General features: G+C 48.2%; 1 long non-coding RNA gene across 1 annotated transcript; it reads right to left on the bottom strand.

Moving 5' to 3' along the window:
• Nucleotides 1-17,512: 17,512 nt before the first annotated feature.
• On the bottom strand, nt 17,513-17,947 carry LOC133800468 (uncharacterized). Its single transcript, XR_009876485.1, has 2 exons — nt 17,800-17,947; nt 17,513-17,712 (listed from the first exon to the last, which is right to left on the bottom strand). It is a non-coding gene; the product is annotated as an uncharacterized LOC133800468 (long non-coding RNA).
• Nucleotides 17,948-19,740: the final 1,793 nt, after the last annotated feature.

Here is a 19,740-nt window from a genome sequence, read left to right as displayed (position 1 = left end):
CGATAAGTAGGCATGTTCATGCTGTTTTAGGGCATAAGCATGAACACCTTTAGGGTGTTTTTCTCTGGAAAAACACTTCTTTTGGTGGGCTTAGGCTCAGAGTCGGAGTCTGGTTCCTTGCTGCCCTTCGGGTGGCATGGTGCCAATCCCTCGGTAAGCTCGGTGGGAGCCTCTCCAAGCAGTTTTCGGGGAGGGTCTCCCCGACGCCTTTGATACCACTAGGGTATGACAAGGGTGCTGACTGCTTAGAGTGTTTTCTTCTTTCTTTCTTTTGTCCAGTGACGAACATCCCAAAGGAACAACTCCTTGCTGTGGGGGAGGCTGATTCTGCCCAAGAGAAGGGTTCCCTTGTCGCTGGCGCAAAGGGGAAAGGAAAGGCGAAAGTGGTCGCGGCTAGTCCACCGACTTCCAATAGTTCCATCTGGGAGATGGACCAAAAGCCGAACCTTTTCAGGAATTATGGCATGCTGGAGCTGTATTCCTCCGAGGCAGGCCTGAAGAACATCCCAGGTCTGATGTGGCATCGTCTGTCGGTGATGGGCGAGTCGGCTAGTCAGAGTCACGAAGGCTTCGGTGCCTGGAGCTGGGCACACATAGTGTGTGGGGCGCACTTGCCCCTAAGGAGCTACTTTGCCAATTTCTGTGTGAAGGCGGGGATGGCCCCCTTCCAGTTGATTCCTCCCAGCTACAAGCTCTTAGCAGGGTGGTTCATCTTTTGCAAGTCCCGGAAATTGGAGGCTCCTACCCCAGAGGAGGTGCTGTACTTCTACGGGTTGAAGTCTCAGCCTATGAGGGGTCATTCAGACAAGGTGGGGTTTTACAGGCTGGAAAGGCACTCGGACGTGATGTGCCCCACCTGTCATACCGCGAGGGTTCCAGACCTCCGGGAATACTGGTTCCTGACGACTGGCTTTCCGCTGAAGAGGGTGCCAGCCCTATCTTTGGACTTCAAAATCCCTGGTAAGTGTTCCTTCCTCTCCTTTTCAACTTTGTTTCTTTGCGTTTGATTTGCCTTTTGGTAGGGTCTCTAACGCTCGTATTTGAATTTTGCAGAAGTCGTTCCGCGGACACCTCGCTGCGCGGAGATGATAAGGAGGTCCAAGTTCTACGAAGGGCTTTCTGAGGAAGAGTTGAAAGTGGAGGGACTTGTGACCTCCGAATCGTTGAGGGAGTACGGGTTACTTGCCTCCTTCCAAAACATCGAGCCAGTGAGTGGCAGGGGGCAAACTCAGGTGTCAGCTGACATCCGGGAGCAGATTGCCCTGGAGCTGTCTAAGGTGATCACCCAAGCAGCCCGGGACGAAAATACTTTATCTCCTAGTTGGGCGGAGAGGTTCCCCGACCCCCAGCCGGAGGAAGAGGAGATCGAGGCTCGCCACGCCGCGGCTTACCCTAACGAAGGGGCTCCGGGGGCTAGTACCTCCGGGAGAGGTAAGACTAGTTTTCGATTGATCCACACCCCCAGCCTGTCTGAGGTTTCCCGGACCTCTCAGATGGGGTTTGATCCCCGTTTCCTTAGGCTAGATCCGCGTAGGATACCCTTCGACAGATATTGCGATAGGGTAGATGAGCTCCTCGGGTGTCTGAGTGACGGTAGTCTGCCAGAAGGTGTCATCATGGTTGACCCTTCTTCCCTCAGCATGTCATTCCCGGACTTCAAGGAGTACGGGAGTTTCCTGGAGCAGGAAGCGATGTTTTGTTTTGCTCGGGGAAGGCCATCCACGTTTCTCGTGCATGGTCGTCCCTTTCAAACTTTTCTTTTTCTCGTTTCTTGTTCCCTGCTGGCGCGCTTGCTTGTGCTTTTTTGTTGATTGCCGCTTCTTACTTATTTTCTTTCTCATTGCTTGTTGGTTCGTTAACCTTGCTTTGTACGCTTCTTGCAGAGTATCCAGAAGCCAAGATGTTGGGGAGAGTGACTTTGCTCATTAAGAAGGCTGCCACTAGCCAAGACCCTTCCACGGGGAAAGGACGGAAGACCAAGGCTGGTAGGGGAGGTAAAACTGCCTCCCCCAAGAAGACGAGTGGCGAGGCGCAAGTGTCTCCGAGGGTAGAGAAGTCTCCTGCTGACGGGCCTTCCGAGACCATGATGGTCTCGAGTAGCAGCAGCGACGGGGAAGGGCTTGTGTTCCCCGTGAAGACAACTGGGGTGAGCAAGCGTCCCGGAGAAGATGCTGAGGGTGCTAAGAAGAAACGCCTTAGACACTCTTCTCCTGGTCGAAGGCAACAACAACAGCAACGACAGCAAGCACAACTACAACAACAGCAGCAACAAGAACAACAGAGACAATCACCAACGTCACAGCTGCAGCAACCACAACATTCAAACCAGCAGCAGCAACAAGGGCAATTACTTCTGCTGCCGCAGCAGCAAAAGCAACAGACCGGGGCCTTAATACCCCATCTGCCTCCTCCCCCAGCCCAAAGGGGGTCCACCCTTCCGGGGTCTCCTTCTTCTCAGACAACCAACCTTCCTCTACCTGGCCTGAAGTTCCACTTCCCACGGAAGCCAACCAGTTTCCCCGCTGCCCTCCTGGAGGGTGTAAGACGGGCCGATAGTTTTTTGAAGAGGCGGTTAGAGGCGGAGAAGGCTGTTACTCAGGGAAGGGCAGATAACTTGTCTGCCGTGAAGAGAGCTGAGCTGGCCGAGGGGGTGAGATCCCTTCACCCGGCCGGAGCGGTTCTGGATGGTCCAGCCTTGGAGAAGAGGCTGGTGCCTAGGCTCGGACGTGCATTGGCGCCGTTCGGAGCTGAGATGATGGAGGACATGGCCCTGAGATTATGCGAGCTCAATTCTGAGAAATGGGCCATCAGTAGCAGCAAGGATCCGCTGTTGCTGACACACGCTGTGAAGCAGCAACTGTCCGGGGTAAGCCGTCAGTTGTTATTTTTTGGGATCACCTGTCTTTTGGTCCGGCTTTAGCTCATTCTGTTGTCTTTCCTTGCAGGCCTCTATGATCGCGGAACGCTCGTTCCGGGAGGTTGGTGCAGTTCTGGTTCAGCTGGAGGAGAGCCAACTGGCTCGCCAGGCCTTGGAGACGGAGAAACAGAAATTGACCCAACAGGCCTTGGGGGCTTCGGAGAAGATTGATCAGGCCCGGCGCACGGCTGAAGAAGAGGCGGAGAAGAAATATCTTGCCAAATATCAAGAGTACCGGGCCAAGGCAGAGAATGAGTTTAGACAGGGATGAAGGCCGAAAACTCCAAGCTCCGGGAAGAGCTGTCCCAAGCCAAGGTGGAGAAGGATACCCTGGAAGCTCGCTTGCAATCAAAAAATGATCTCCTCCTTAAGCGGCAAGAGGAATATTCCACTCTTCAGAGTAAGCTGCACGAGGAGGAGCAACTCCATAAGAGGAGCAGGGATCTCGTGTCTATGCTGCAGTTGGGGCTCACCGAGAAGGATAAAGAGATCGGGGCCTTGCAATTCACTGCCAGGGGGCATGTGACCGAGAAGCAATCCGTGCTGAACCAAAATAGGGAGCAGCGCAAGGAGATTGATTCTCTTAAGGGGGAGCGGGATGCCTCCAAGGCCGAAATGGAAAAATTGAGGGCTCAACTAACTGTCGCGGAGGCACAGCTGGCAACCTCCGAGGCGGAGCGCTTGAAGGAGAAGGAGGATGCTGAGGTGATACTGAACAGGACGATTAATATATCGCATGTGGTCCTCATGCATTAACTCTGGAAAGTGAACGCGGAGGTATTAGGCTATCTGGGAGATGATGCTGAAGCCATGAGGGAGAAGCTACTCGTGTGGGATCAGGGCCCAGAGGCGTACGTCCAAACTTACAACATTGACGAACGTGGTGGAGCTCCTGAGGCGGGAGATCCCGGAGAGGCGGGGACCTCTGAACCTTCTCATGACAAAGTTCCGCCTTCCAATGAGCCGACTCCGCCAGCCTCAGTTGAAACCGATGCCCCCGAAGCTGCGGTCGTGGAAGCTGTAGTTACCCCCAATGCTTGAAGGGGTTTTATCTTTAATTATTTTTCATTTTGAGTTTTTCATTGCGGACATTTTTGCCATAATCATAGCATTCTCCTTTCTTTTCTGCCGAGTTCTTTATTTATCTTTGCGCTTAGGGTAGACATTTATACGGTAGAAACTGTTGTAGGGGCGTATGGGGTTTTGGTTCCAACGGCCAAAACCTATGCACTTCCCACTTGAAACTTTAACGGATGATGTCTTTTCCCACGTAGTTTCTAGGTTACGAAGGTTTCCTGGTTCCAACGGCCAGGCTCCTTTCACCGTATTTTAGCTTTCCTAAGGCAAATAGCCAATCCCGGGACTTGTAGTTATACTGTTCGCTGGGATTGCTAATGTGAGTCGTTCCATTGTTTGGAACGGGAGTTCTTTTGGTGAGCGTCGCTAGACTTAAGGTTAGATCTTTGCGAAGCAAAACTAACTGTTGTTGCGAACCTCATGGTGGCTGACTTCAGGGACCTGGCATGGAGCCCTGCGAGGCAAGGCTCATTGCTGTCGGGAAAATCGCCACGCCCACCAGGTATGATCCTAAGCGCATGGGCTTTGCGAAGCAAGGCCGGCTGTGAGTGGGGGATCGAGCATGTCTGCTTCTGGAGCTGAAACTTGCAATGGCCATGGAGCTTGTCATGCATTATTTTGTGAGATCCGGAGTTGGAGCCTGCGAAGCAAGGCTTACAACGGTCGCGGATCTTGCCATCTTTCGCCTCGCGGGACCCGGAGCTGGAGCTTACGATGCAGAGCTTTACAGCGATCACGGGTCTTGCCATCTTTCGCCTTGTGGGACCCGGAGCTGGAGCTTGCGAAACAAAGCTCTACAGCGCTCGCGGATCTTGCCATCTTTCGCCTTGCGGGACCCGGAGCTGGAGCTTGCGAAGTGAAGCTCTACAGCGCTCGCGGATCTTGCCATCTTTCGCCTTCCGAGACCCGGAGCTGGAGCTTGCGAAGCAAAGCTCTACAGCGATCGCGGAGAATTCTGCAAAGGACTTGTCAGGGAGTTGGGGGTGTTTTGGCGTAGCTCTATGAACGTGCCTCAACCCCCAGTCCCGTCCATCGCTGGGCTACACAGGAGATAATTTTCATGATACATAATGGCAGGCATTTCCATGGCAATTTTCATATAAGCACATAATGCACATATGACACGTAATGCAAGCATGTTCATGGCAACAAATAAACCTAAGCTTAACAATTTAAACATTTCAAACAATTTAAAAATTTCAAACACAATGCTAGCACATAAGTGGTGTTCTGTGTACGTTTTGTTCAAGGGGCGTATGGCTATGCCTTAGCCATGTATACCCCCCAAGTGAGCGTGGGGTCCGGACGTCTCCGGACCGCGTGGTCACTTGTTAAAACGCAGCTTTGAACACAGGGATAAAAAGTGCAGTAAAAGCGGAGTGAATCTCTCCGTGTTTCATTAAATTAGCCTGCTAGGCGTGAGTTTTACAACAGGGAGGATTATTTCCACATTTTTCACTTTTGCTAATTTCACCAAGGACTTCCGACTGGATGGTCCGGGGCCTACTGGTAGTAACGGCGGAGGTGCTCCGCGTTCCAGGCGCGCGGGACTTTAGAACCGTCGAGTCTCTTTAAGTGATACGTCCCATGGCCCACTTTTTCTTGGACTTTGTAGGGGCCTTCCCAGTTGGGTCCGAGGACTCCTACTCCCGGATCCTGCGTAGCAGGAAATACTCTCCGTAGGACAAGATCCCCAACTTCGAATGTACGGCTCTGGACTCTCGTGTTAAAGTGTCGGGCTATCTTGCCTTGGTACATTTTTAGTTGGACCTGCAACTGCTCCCGGAGCTCTTCGATCATGTCCAAGGACTCCTGGAGAAGGGCATGGTTCTGGGTAGGATCGTAGGTATCTTTCCTGTGAGAAGGGATCATAGTTTCTACTGGGATGACGGGCTCGCAACCGAAGGTCATGGAATAAGGCGTGTGCCTCGTCGAAGTTCTCTCTGTTGTGCGATAGGCCCAAAGTACTCGCGGAAGTTCTTCCGGCCAGTGAGCCTTGCAGGCTTGGAGTTTTTTCTTCAACGTGGTCTTTAATATTTTGTTTACAGCTTCCACTTGCCCATTAGCCTGGGGTCTGGCGACTGCGGAAAAGCTTTTGATAATTCCATGCGAAGCACAGAAGTTCGTGAAGTGTTCACTGTCAAACTGCTTTCCGTTGTCGGACACAATTTTTCGTGGAAGCCCAAAACGACACACTATATTCCTGATGACAAAGTCCAGTGCTTTTTTAGATGTGACCGTGTTCATAGGTTCAGCTTCAGCCCATTTGGTGAAGTAGTCTACCGCGACTATGGCGTACTTCACTCCACCCTTTCCAGTTGGGAGGGAACCTACTAGGTCAATGCCCCAAACGTCGAACGGCCAGGGGCTGGTCATTAGGGTAATTTCTGTAGGCGGCGTTCGCGGAACCTTGGCGTACCTCTGGCACTGCTCACATTTCCTGACATAATCCACACAATCCTTCTTCATGGTGGGCCAGAAGTATCCTTGTCGAAGGATCTTTTTGGAGAGGCTCAGCCCGGAGGTATGATCGCCACAGAAGCCTCCGTGAATCTCATGGATGATGGTGCTGACTTCGGTTCTGGCAACACACCTAAGGAAGGGTATGGACAACCCCCTGCGGTAAAGCTTTCCATCCATAACCACGTATCGGGGAGCTTGATATTGGAGCTTCCTTGCGTCAGCTTTATCAGTGGGGAGCTCTCCGGTGGTGAGAAATCTGAGGATGGGTCCTATCCAGGAGTGGGAATGGTCGATGATGGCGTTTATCCTTCGTGTCTCAGTACTGGGGGCTTCTAAGTGCCCGATGGGGACTAAGCCATACTGTTCAATCTCCGGGTCCGTTGCAAGCTTGGCCAGCGTGTCCGCGAGTGAGTTCTGGTCCCGGGGGACCTGGCGGATTTGGTAGTCTTTGAAATGCTGCAGTAGGTCGCGGGAGAGGGACACGTAGGCAGCCATCCTTTCGCCTTTCGTCTGGTATTCCCCGGATATTTGGTTTACCACAAGCAGGGAGTCGCTGTATACTTCGATTTTTTGGGCTCCGACTTCTCTGGCCAGTCGTAACCCAGCTAACATGGCTTCGTGTTCTGCCTCGTTGTTGGATGCTGGGAACGCGAAACGGATGGCACTCTGGAGCTGATGCCCTTGGGGAGATATTAGGATGACCCCCGCCCCAGCTCCTTTTTCATTTGAGGCTCCGTCTACATAGACCTTCCAGGTGGGAAGTTCCGGGACAAGATCTTCCGGGAGGTCATTCATTCCCGAGCATTCCACAATAAAGTCCGCGAGAGCTTGACCCTTTATGGAAACACGTGGTTGGTAGTGGACGTCGAACTGGCTCAGTTCCATGGCCCACTTAAGCAATCTGCCAGAAGACTCGGGCTTCTGCAGGACTTATCGGAGAGGGTGGTTGGTGAGTACTTTGATGGTGTGCGCCTGGAAATATGGCCTCAGCTTCCGTGAAGCAATTAGCAAGCAGAGGGAGAGTTTCTCGATCATTGAATATCTGGACTCGGCGTCCAATAACCTCTTGCTTACGTAATACACAGGGAGCTGGATACGGCCATCTTCCCGGACGAGAGCGGCACTCACTGCGTGCTTAGTCACAGCTAAGTATAAGAACAACGCCTCTCCTTCGACAGGTTTGGACAGAATGGGAGCTCGGGTTAAATGTTCTTTGAGGTGTTGGAAGGCTGCTTCGCATTCGGGGGTCCACTCGAACTTCTTGTTTCCTCGCAACACATTGAAGAAGGGGATACACTTGTCAGTGGCCTTGGATACGAAGCGGCTGAGAGCAGCTATCCTTCCGGTAACGCTCTGGACATCCTTATGTTTCCGGGGGGAAGGCATATCTACGAACGCCTTTATTTTCTCAGGGTTGGCTTCCACTCCGCGGGAGCTGACAATGAAACCAAGGAACTTCCCAGACGAGCCCCCGAAAGTACATTTCATTAGATTTAGTTTCATCCCGTACTTTCGGATCACGGCGAAAGCTTCCTCAAGGTCGTCACTGTGGTCCCCGGAGGTCTTGGACTTTACCAACATGTCGTCCACGTACACCTCCATGTTCCTTCCCAGTTGGTCCTTGAACATTCTGTTTACCAGACGTTGGTACGTCGCCCCAGCATTCTTCAAACCGAAAGGCATGACCACGTAACAGTAGACACCCTTGTCCGTGAGGAAGCTGGTGTGTTCCTGGTCCGCGACATGCATCTTGATCTGGTTGTATCCGGAGTATGCATCCATGAAGGATAAGAGTTCGTACCCGGAAGTAGCGTCTACCATCTGATCGATTCAAGGAAGAGGGAAACAATCTTTTGGGCAGGCCTTGTTTAGGTCCGTGAAGTCAATGCACATTCTCCAGGACCCATCGGGTTTCGGGACCAGAACTGGGTTGGCCAACCACACGGGATAGTGCGACTCCTAGAGAAAGCCTATGGACATCAATTTTTCCACTTCAGCTTTGACGGCTTCGGCTCTCACTGGGTCCAGCGGCCACCTCTTTTGGCGAATTGGAGTTGCAGATGGGTCTATGTTGAGTGCGTGGCACGCAACATTGGGATTAATCCTCGTCATATCAGCGTGGCACCATGCCAGGATATCCTGATTATCCTTCACAGTGGCCACGATCTTATCTCGAATGGCCGACGGCAGGTTTTTCCCCACCTGAATGACTTTGGTGGGTTCTCCCGAGTTGAGGATCACCTCTTCGACTTCCTCCATCGGCTCTATTGCTTTCTCGATTCCCACTCTTGGGTCGAGTTCGTCAAAGTATGCCTCCTGAGCATCCCCAGTTTCTGGTAATTCTTCCGCCACAGGAATGGCAGCAAACGTCTCTTGGACCGTGTAGACGGATCGGACGGAGACGTTATAACAGCTCCGTGCACTTCTTTGGTCTCCTCGGAGGGTGCCAATACGCCCATCGTCGCATGGAAACTTCAAACATAAGTGGCGTATCGAGGTTATGGCCCCACAATCGATCAGGACCGGTCGGCCTAAGATGGCATTATACGCCGTAGGGCAGTCGACAACCACGAATGTGCTATGCTTGAAGGCACAAGCGTCGCTTTCTCCTCTGAGGGTGACTGGAAGTTGAATTTTGCCTAATGGCATGAGTGCGTCCCCATTGAACCCTTGAAGCTGGATGGGGCATGGGGCCAGGTCTGTCTCGGTCAATCCGATCGCGTGGAAGGCCGCTTTGAAGAGGATGTTTACGGAGCTTCCGTTATCGACCAAGATCCGCGAGACCTTCTTATTGGCAATCTGGGCTTCCACCACGAGGGGATCGTTGTGGGGGAAGTGTACATGTCGAGCATCGTCCTCCGTGAAGGTGATGGGAAGATCCATCATTCGGGGACGTTGAGCAGGTGATTGAACCAAGGCGCACATCTCCTCGGGGTGTTCTAACTCCCTCAAGTACCTCTTCTGGGAGTTGCGGGTGCTTCCGGCAAGGTGCGGTCCTCCGGAAATGGTGGCTACGTGTCCGTCAACGGGTGGCGGAGCAAGGCCGGGCGGATATGGGTTGCCCGGTCCTGGAGCCAACAAGGCAATGGGCGCCGGAGCGGGTGGAGCAGGAAGCGCCGGGTACTGAGACCCGGGAGCTTGGGGGTGACCGGCTCCAGGAGCGCTAGCGGTCCCCCTCTGTCCCGGGGAATATGCAGCTCCGTGAACTACCCCCTGTCCGGGATAGATAATGGGTATCCTCACCCACTGACCGAGGTGTCCCGCTCTTGCCAGGGACTCGATCTCATCCTTCAGCTGAAGGCACTCGTTCGTGGTGTGCCCCACGTCTCCGTGGAACTCACACCTTTTATTGGAGTCTCGCGGACGTCTTCCTCCGTGAGACACTTTCGGGGGCTTCCTGTAGTTGACCATATTACAGGTCGCCCGATAGACATTCTCTCGCGAGTCTATCAAACTGGTATATTCCGTGAACTTGGGCTCATAGTCCTTCCGGGGCTTCTTTGAATGGTCTCCCCGGTTGGAGTTTCTTCCGCTTCGTTTGTTCCGCGATTGGCTCAAATTTCGTTCTGGGGCTTCTGCTTGCGGCTGCGGCATGCCAGGAGCGATACTACATCCGGTTTGTACAGCTCCGTACCCAGAGAAATGGGTTTGACTCGGCGTCTGAGCAGACGCGGAAGGCCCGTATACACTTGGAGTAAATTGGGCTCCTGGAAGCGTGAGGGCTGGTGCGGGAGCTTGCGAAGCAAAGCTCGGCGCGGTCACGGAAGGCGTTGGAGCTGGGGGAACTCCAAAGGCCTGCTGGTAGGCATCCTCAAGGTTGATGATTCCCTGAGCCTTTGACATGAATTCGGACAGCATTTCTGCCCGTCTCCTCTGCATTTCCCCCCATAGCAGGGAGCCGACAGTAAGACCCGATTGGAGGGCGATCAGCTTCATGTCATCGCTGACCTTGGTCTTTGCAGCAGCTTCCATCATTCTCTGAATGAAAGCTTTGAGGTTCTCAGTGGGTTGCTGCTTGATGTTGGTTAAGGAACCAACCTCCATGTCGTGGTCGCGGGCAGCAATAAACTGCCTCCTGAATGCGGACTGTAGCTCCTTCCAACTGTGGATTGATCCGGGAGCTAATCTTTTCCACCAGTCCTCCGCGGACCTGGTAAGGGTGAGTGAGAAGCACATGCATTTGGCGTCCTCACTGACACGCGCCACTTGCATCATTTTGTTGTATTTGGCTAGGTGGGTACGCGGGTCTGTCCTCCCATCATATAATTCTATGTGGGGCATTTTGAAGTTATCCGGGAGGGACATTTCCGCGATCCTCCGAATACATGGTTCCGGGTCTTCCTCCTCAGAGTCTGACAGGGCCCCACTTTGCTTCCGGACCAGCTTGATCAAGGCAGCAATCTGTTCCTCGAGCCTCTTCGTATCACTCTCCGGGAGATCACGTCCCCGGAGCTTGTCATTAATATGATTTCGGAGGTCATCTCCGCGAGGCCGGGCCTTTTCTCCTTTGGCCTTTTCATACTTGGCCTCCAACCTTCTTCTTAGGTCCACCGTGGACCAGCAATCTTCGGAGTGCGAGTTTGCAGCCCGACCGTCCTGGTTGACGGAATCACTGGGGCGGTTGTTCCTTCCCCTAGGCCTGGGTGCCTTAGCACCTAGCCCTTTAAGCACGGAGTGCCCCCTTGGGGCTGAAGGACGTCTGGGCTTAGGAGCGCCAGAAACCTTCTGCGTGGGGGGGGGCAGTCGGCCTTGTGATTCACGCCTTTAGGAGGTGCAGGGGCGTCAGCGCGCACAGGCTCTCCAAATTTTTCTTTTCCCTTGTTAGGGGTGGCTTTGGATGGTCCAGCAGCGGCTGGATCCGGTATAGCAGCCTCAGCACCACCTAAAAGAGAGGCGTCCTCGTCCGAGTCGCCTAGGTCTCCGAACTTTCTTTGGAGGCGCTCCATCATGCGCTGCATTTTTTCGGAGAGGCGCTCCTGCTCAGCAAGCTTGGCTTTGGTGACCTCCAGTTCTTCGGCTACTTGGACCAGTTCTGGGTCCTTCTCATAGTAGCAGCCGTCCTTGTAATAACCGTCTTGGACATACTCTTCTTCGTCTTCTAAGTATGTTGTATCTTCGGTACTGACCCGATCCTGGCGGGATGTCGGGTCTTCACCTTGGTAGTCCAAGGGTTCGCTTTGCACCACATCTTCCATCACGGTATCGGGGTTGACCGTAGCATTTTTGTCAACAGCGGATTTTCTCGTAGTCACCGTCTCTTTAGCACGAAGTGAATACAAAAAACGTACACAGAAAAAGGGCTGACTAACAACTTCCTACAGCTCTCAATGAAAGCACCAAAATGTTAACCGAGTTTTTCGGAAACGAATAACTAACAGAATAATAAAAAGATAAGAACTGTAGAAATGCTGAAATGTAACTAAACAAACAGTGTTTTTACGTGGTTCAGGCGTTAACAAGCCCTAGTCCACGAGTCGATGTTATTATACTTGGAAAAGGTTACAGTAAGATGGCTGGTGCACAAGAACTTCACACACTCACAGTGTTTCTCTCGGGTTCTCTTGAAGAAGATGAAGCTAGAGAGATTTTAGTAGAGTTTTTGCTATGTGATTTGTTCTTCCCTCTTCTTGTAAAATCAAGGGGTCTTTATAGCTAGGGTTTCGGATTAGGGTTTTTCTCTACGTACATGAGTCTTAATTACACCAGCCATAAATAGGGGATACAATTACTGTAGTAGCATGGCTACAAGACTCTATGTGGGTATATTTACGTGAAAGTATGGGGAACACACAAAGTCAGCCGTCTTTTCCAAGTTGTCAGCGGAACAGTAGGCGAAAAGGTACCCTTAGGCGTGCTGGGATGTGTGCGGCTTTGACCTGACGGGCGTGTCAGGCGGGATCCTGTGTCAGACGGATATCATTCCAAATATGCCTTCTCCCGGACTCGACCGATCGGTTTTGTTCTGTACGAGGCACGGAACTGTTTCCGCGGAGACCACTCGAAGAGCCTCTCCTGGAGGGGGCCTCCCCGAGGGGTATCCTTCGGGAGTCCGGGAGAGTCGACGAGTTTCCGTGTTGTGCTTGCTTGGAAGAGTAATCCGGATACTAAACAGGAGAGGCGAAGCCTTTCTGTGGATCCGCGAGCTCTGGTCACCTACCGTGAAAGACATCGATAATTCTGCTTCCCCGAGGACATCAATCTAAACGCTATCCGGAAATCTGGATAACAGGATTATTCTGTAATACTGAAACTCTGCCAAAATAGAGTGAGAAACAACAATAATATAGACTCATGGACTAGGTGGATTTTAACCACTGAACCACGTAAAAAGATTTATGTTCTTGTGAATTCATTTTATATTTCGGTTTATTCTTAAGTACTAATCAACCTTATTATTTCATAAATACACTGTTGGCAAAAAACCGCGTCAATAGTTTGGTGCTTTCATTGAGAGAATGAAATTAGTGCTTTCATCAAAATCCTAGTCAAATCTCATCATGGTGGTCACTCACTCAATGCACAAAAATGAGATAAAACAGCCTGGTGGGCAGAAGGCCCATCATACCGCTATTTCAAATGATCAAAGCCCTGAAGTTCAGCAACGTCCAGGAAAGCAACCAGCGAGTCATGGCAATACTGGGAGTTCGGCGTAATTGCCACCGAATCCAAACCCACACTACTTAACCGCAGTTGAGTTAGAAAATATTCAGTTAAGAAACCATCTTGTTAAGGCAAACAGGCAAATAAAGGAGGTTTTGGCTCGGTTAATCCGTCTTGCAACAGATGTTAATGTCGGAGAGAGGTGAAGTGGATCTCATAAGTCCCATAGGAATAACTTATCCAAACCAATTCGGTCAGTCAGAACTGCCACCCCAAGTTCTGTGCCAACAGCGTGAGATCGCCAAAATGCTCAATCTAGTGGCCCTCATAGGGGTTATCAGCACGTCAGTTGATCGGTTAGAACCGCGACCCCAAGCTCGGTGCCTCCTTCACACACGCCTGAGAATACCTATGGAAACCAACGAGGAGGGGCTAGGATAGGCTCACAGAGATATAATGTTCCAGCTAACCCTCCTACGTCACGATCGGATCGCCAGGAGCAGAGAGCTAGAAATAATGGGGCAGAATAGACGCGGGCTAATTTAGTTCGCCCTGATGGGACAAGGATTAGTACGCCAATAAGGCATCCCCCGTCACCTATTAGACTTCCAACACCACCTCGGCCTATGCATGACATTCCTGCTTATGGAAACAGTAGGAGAAACCCTCCTTCGTCTGTCCATACCTATCTCCCACAGACATGTGTTGAAAATCTAGATCCTTGGCCTCAATCGGGAGTTGTAAGCTTCGCAAAGTGAAGTTATTAGACTGAAAATCATCGAAGTGGTAGGTCTGAGGGCAATCTAAAGAACATCTAAGTTCGGTACAAAGCCCTCGATATGATTTTGCGTGATCGCCTTACTTCGCAGAGAAGAAATTCATCTCAAGATGAGGATGTCAGTCACACTCGTCAAGAAGGAGGTCCTTCCATAGTACATGATAATGGGAATGCCCAGCCAAACCAAACTCGAGCTTGGAGGGACATCATCCCATCAAACGCATATGATAGGATGGGACCTGTTGAACAACCCCAAAATAACCTAGGAACTGGGGACCAAACCCTCGAGAGGTTAGCTCAAATGGAGGAGCAAATGAAGAAGCTTCTATCTGAATAAGACAAAGAAGATTGTGACTCAGAGGATGAGCTCAAGCTTTTTTCTCCAAATATTGCAGCGACCACATATCCGATGGGCTTCAGAATGCCACACTTGTCAAAGTTTTATGGAGATGGGGATCCATATGATCACCTTGGGATGTTTAACACCATGATGATGACCCACAATGTCGGACCCGATCTAAGGTGCATTTTGTTCCCTTCAAATCTAATTGGACCAGCCTGCACTCGTTTAAACAATACAAGAGGCATTCGATTAGTTCGTGGAAGAAGTTTTCTGCTCATTTTAAGAGAGCATTCAGGGCTTCCAAGATAGCTCGAATTAAGGTTGATTCATTAGTTAATGTAAAGCAACAACCTGGCGAACCGTTGAAGGCATATCTAAGTAAGTTTACTAATGTCGCAACACGAGCTAGAGATGCCGATGATAGCTCCAAGCTCATGGCAATGAGGACAAGAATCCTTGTTGGAAGCAACTTGTGGAAAGAATTACAGAAAAAAGGAGTTAATAGTGTGGACGAGTTTATGTCACGAGCTCAGAGATGGGTTAACCTAGAAGAGGCACGAGCTTCTATCGCAGGAACCAGCCAGATCCATGTCCAGCCCCTTAGAGCGGTAACGGATGTTGCAGCTACAGCTCAAACTGTTACCCAGAATAATCAAGAGGGAAATAGTAAGAGGAAGGGAAATGGTGAGGACGACTAGAGTGATACAAAGAAAAGTAAGTCCGGGGAAAATTTCAAGCCAGAACCACTGAAAAACCAAAGAACGAAGAGAGATCCTTTGAAGTTCTATGAATTTCACAGCGATATCGGTCACAACACTAATGACTGTAGACAGCTGAAGGATGAGATCGAGACCCTTATTAAGGCAGGACCTTTGGCCCAATACGCCCGAAATCAAGTGGTCCCTAGTCAACCCGCTGGACAAAACCCTCCGTCAGCTTCTGAAGCTCTAATGAATCAAGTCAGAGTTCAAACAAATCAAAACAACCCTCCTCCGATAATAGGGGGAGATATAGCCACCATTTCGGGAGGACCCCATCTAGCAGGCACGGGAAGAGGTGCCCAGAAGAGGTACATTAACGAACTAAAATCCCATAATGGAGTGGAGTTCGTCTCAGAACAGCGGTTATCAAAACAACAGCGATTGGAAAAACAACAAATCATATTTATAGAAGAGGATGCTAGTCACGTCCAGTTCCCACATAATGATCATTTGGTCATAATCGTTCAGCTCGCCAATCGAAGAGTACGGAGGAGACTAGTAGATAACGGAAGTTCTGTGAATCTGCTTTTTAGGTCTACCTTGGATAAGATGGGGTTGTCTGTAACAGAACTAAAGGTGACCTCAATGGTTCTTACGGATTTTTGGTGAACGGTTGGCTGCCATCAGAATGATTGAATTAGTCATAACATTGGGAGAAGGCTCGCGAACTGTCTCCAAGTTACTCGAGTTCATTGGGATCGACTTTCCAGCAGCATACAATGCAATTTTTGGCCGACCTGCATTGATGGAATTTCAAGCCATAACCTCTATCAGCCACCTAGCAATTAAGTTCCCCTCAGCTGTGGGGATATGCACCGTTAGAGGCGATCAGATCACAGCCAAGGAATGCTATAGAATTTCTATGAAGGGAAAATCACAACCTAGGCAGCAAGCTATGGCCATAAGTCACGGAGGTGAAAAGTCCTAGGAAGTGGAAGACACTTGTGGGACAGAAAAACCTCAAGAAGCAAAGGATAGCGACGTCGTCCCACATGATGACATTGACTCACGAATGGGAAAGGACAGGTCAGAGCTCCAGGCCATTGAGGAGCCCGAGGAAGTATAGATCCCAAAAAGGCTTCAAGTGTTGTTAAGATTAGGAAAAATCTTGATGATAAAAGGAAGAGGCAACTGGTCAATTTCTTACAAAAGAATCTAGATGTCTTTGCCTGGTCACATGAATACATGGTGGGAATAATCCTCAGTGTAATCATGCACATTCTAAACTTAGACAAGAATGTGCTTGCAAAATCCCAAAAACAGAGACGTTTGGGAACAATCCGAGCTGAAGCACTGGTGGAAGAAATAGCTCGACTATTAAAGTGCAGGTTTATTCGTGAAGCAAAATACCCAATCTGGTTTACTGATCCCGTGCTCGTCCCAAAGCCAAACAAGAAACGGAGGACCTGCATCATTTTCTTCGACCTAAACAAAGCTTGCCTTAAAGATTGCTTCCCACTTCAAAGGATTGATCAATTGGTAGATATTACGACGGGTCACGAGCTAATGTCCTTTATGGATGCGTATTCTGGATATAATCAGATCACGATGAATCCTTTAGACCTAGAGCATAATAGCTTTATGAATGCAACTAGCGTATATTGTTATAAAGTCATGCCCTTCAGGCTGAAGAATGTCGGAGCTACCTATCTGTGATTAGTCAACAAAATGTTTGTTGATCAGATCGGGAGGAATATGGAAGTATATTGCAACAATATGCTTGTCAAATCGAAGGCTGCTGGTAACAATGTATCCAATTTGAAAGAATGTTTTGAGATCTTAAGGAGGTATTGTATGAGGCTAAATCCCAGAAGTGTACTTTCGGAGTTGCATCGGGAAAACGTATGGGTTTCATAGTAAATACGTGGGCGATAGAGGCTAATCCGTATAAAATCATATCACTGTTAGAAATGCCCTCGCCCAGGTCACGAAAAGAAGTTGAATGCCTGACTAGATGGATGGTAGCTTTGAATCATTTTATTTCGAAATCCATTGACAAGTGCCTTCCATTCTACAACTTTCTAAGAGGAAACAAGAAATTTGAATGGACTGAGGAGTGCAAGCAGGAATTCCTCAGCCTAAAATCACACTTGGCAGAGCCCCCAGTATTTTCTAAGCCTATGTCTAGAGAGCCTCTTATCCTTTATACATAAAATGTAGTCAGTTCCGTGTTAGTTCGAAAAGAAGACCATGCTAAAAAATCGGTGTATTATATAACACTACTACAAAAATTACACGATAATTCGGTTAAAAACCAACTTTTGAATGTTCATAAGCCGGTTGGGAACTGACTTCCCATGCAGTGACTTATGATGTAAAAACTTGATAGGTCGGTTGGCGCCAAACCAACCTCTAGTGTAAGACATGGTAGGTCGGTTGCAAACCGACCTCAGGTGTAGGACATGGTAGGTCGATTGCACACCGACCTCTGGTGTAAGACATGGTAGGTCGGTTGCAAACCGACGTACCATGTCTTACACCACAGGTCGGTTTGGCGCCAACTGACCTCTGGTGTAAACCAAGTATCCAAAATAACGAGTCTTAAGTTAATTACAAAATGACTCATATAAGCATTGTAAACTATAGTTAGACAACAAAAGTGTGTATATCTTCAAGAAAGTCTAGGATAACATTGTAAGTATATCTCATTAAAAGTCTAAGTTAACAAAAGTGAGTGGACCTATGTAGTACTCATCAAATCCATGATGCATTGTGCACATTCTTCACGTACTTTATTGATATCATCCTTTGTGTAAGAGTTCTTCCCGCCACACTAAAACAACATTCATTGCATGAGTTGAATTAATATACTTAATATTATGGTAAAGCTAGAACTTTAATAATGAATATTTTCACTTACGTTACTAGTTAGCCATCGCATTGAAAACTCATTTGTCACAAAATCTTTCATCATCCTCATAACATAGAATCCACATTGTACTGATTGTAATGGTTGACTAGGACACGTAACAGTTCTCCATGCGACATCATTAGTTTTCGCATTATTTGTGCATAAATGTTGAAAGACACTAAGCAATAAAAACATAAACATTTAGATGTTAATTTTTAAATGACTTTAAGAGTATGTAGTTAATTGGTTAGATTTTTACCGAGAAATGAGAGATTTGATTTCATCTTGTGGAAAATTGTGAAGAGAATCCAGGAAATAACACAATTGGTGATCAAAATCAATTATTATAAGCATCCAATGCTTTCTAACAAAAACACAAAAACAAATCATTATTAATATTATATATATTCACTAACAAAATACTAAAAGTGAAAAACTTACCCCTTATGATATGGCAACAACCACATCAGACCCAGATTTGAATCAATCATACGCTTTGATACCCATTCAACTCTCTTCTTTAGTAGATCCAACATTTGATAACCAAATTTGCTCAACAAAACGAAAAAAGTGACTGATCTCTCTTTTCACTAATAGGAAGTATAAAATTCTACAGAAAAAAAAAATATATCTTTGTTAAATTTATAAAATACGTCATCTACAAACTTATGATTATTTTAAAAATATTTGATACATGATATATAACGATACACATGATCCTCCAATCTCTTCCATTAAGCCAACGTATATCTTCTTGTGAGATTTATAAATCATTTTCATGGCCTAATATCTCGAAATCCATCGAAACTTTGACCATGAAACTTGGCTCCACATACTTCACGGTAGTTAATAGACACTTGATAAATCGAGGAACCCCACTAGGAATCTTGAAGAGTATCGGGGCACTAGCTTTACTTAACACTACTTCATTTTGACTAGGAAGTCTTTGGGAAGGATGAGACTTCTCTTGTGTCATTGGGGCATTAGGTATTGGTGAACTATTCCTTTTTTGCTTCTTTGACTTCTTAGGTAGCTTCAACATGAAAGTAACACATGTTAGTCATGAAAAATAATTTAATCACTAAATATAGTTGTTTCTCAATATCTTACCAAATCTGAATCGTAAGGAGTGATCATATGAGATGGCCACTCAACATAGTGGCCAACAGCTTGACGTACTAAAGAAATCTCATCCCCAATAGGAAACATAAGTTTAGCATGTTCATTGCAACACTCATCCACTTGCACACGATAGTTACCCTTTCTTAAGTCAACACAATGAATTTTTTCGCTCGTTGCCATTATTCATCCAATAACAATTGTAAGATGAGCTCATATTGCTGAATGGATTGATGCCATCAGCAGAAAGACCAAGTCGAAGATTTCTAGGATCCTTTCTTATTTGAGGCCATAGTTCATCCACTTCTTTCCAAGCTGGGGAATCAGCTGGATGGCGCAATTTGTCATCTTTGATCCTTACATCCTCATGCCATCGTAGACTTTCGACATGTTCGGGATTTCAAAACAAACGTATAAACCTAGGTATTGGTGGAAAATACCACAATACTTTTGCCGGAATCCCTTTCTTACATTCTTTGTTGTTCTTAATTTTTTCCATCTAGATGTTTTACATACGGGGCACTCAGTTGCACTCTCATATTGATTTCGATATAGAACACAATCATTTGGACAAGCGTGAATCTTGCTGTTGACCCTCATTTTGGTCAACTAACACGGAGTCAAATGCTTGATGTGATAGAAAGTATTGAAATAGATCTAATGGAAAGAACAGTAAACAACACAACAAATTATAGTGGTTCGGCCCCACAAATTGGTAATGACCTACGTCCACTTAAGTTATTATTGATATTGATTCTCAAATGAGTGATCAAAGAACTAGGGTTCTTCGAGTGTCACAAGCCTTAGAGGGATAAATAATACAATCAAAAG

The sequence above is a fragment of the Humulus lupulus genome, chromosome 9 (genome assembly GCF_963169125.1).
Source record: "Humulus lupulus chromosome 9, drHumLupu1.1, whole genome shotgun sequence".
NCBI lineage: Eukaryota > Viridiplantae > Streptophyta > Magnoliopsida > Rosales > Cannabaceae > Humulus > Humulus lupulus.
The sequence above is the reverse complement of the archived record's forward strand: the minus strand, read 5'-3'. Positions and strand labels throughout refer to the sequence as shown.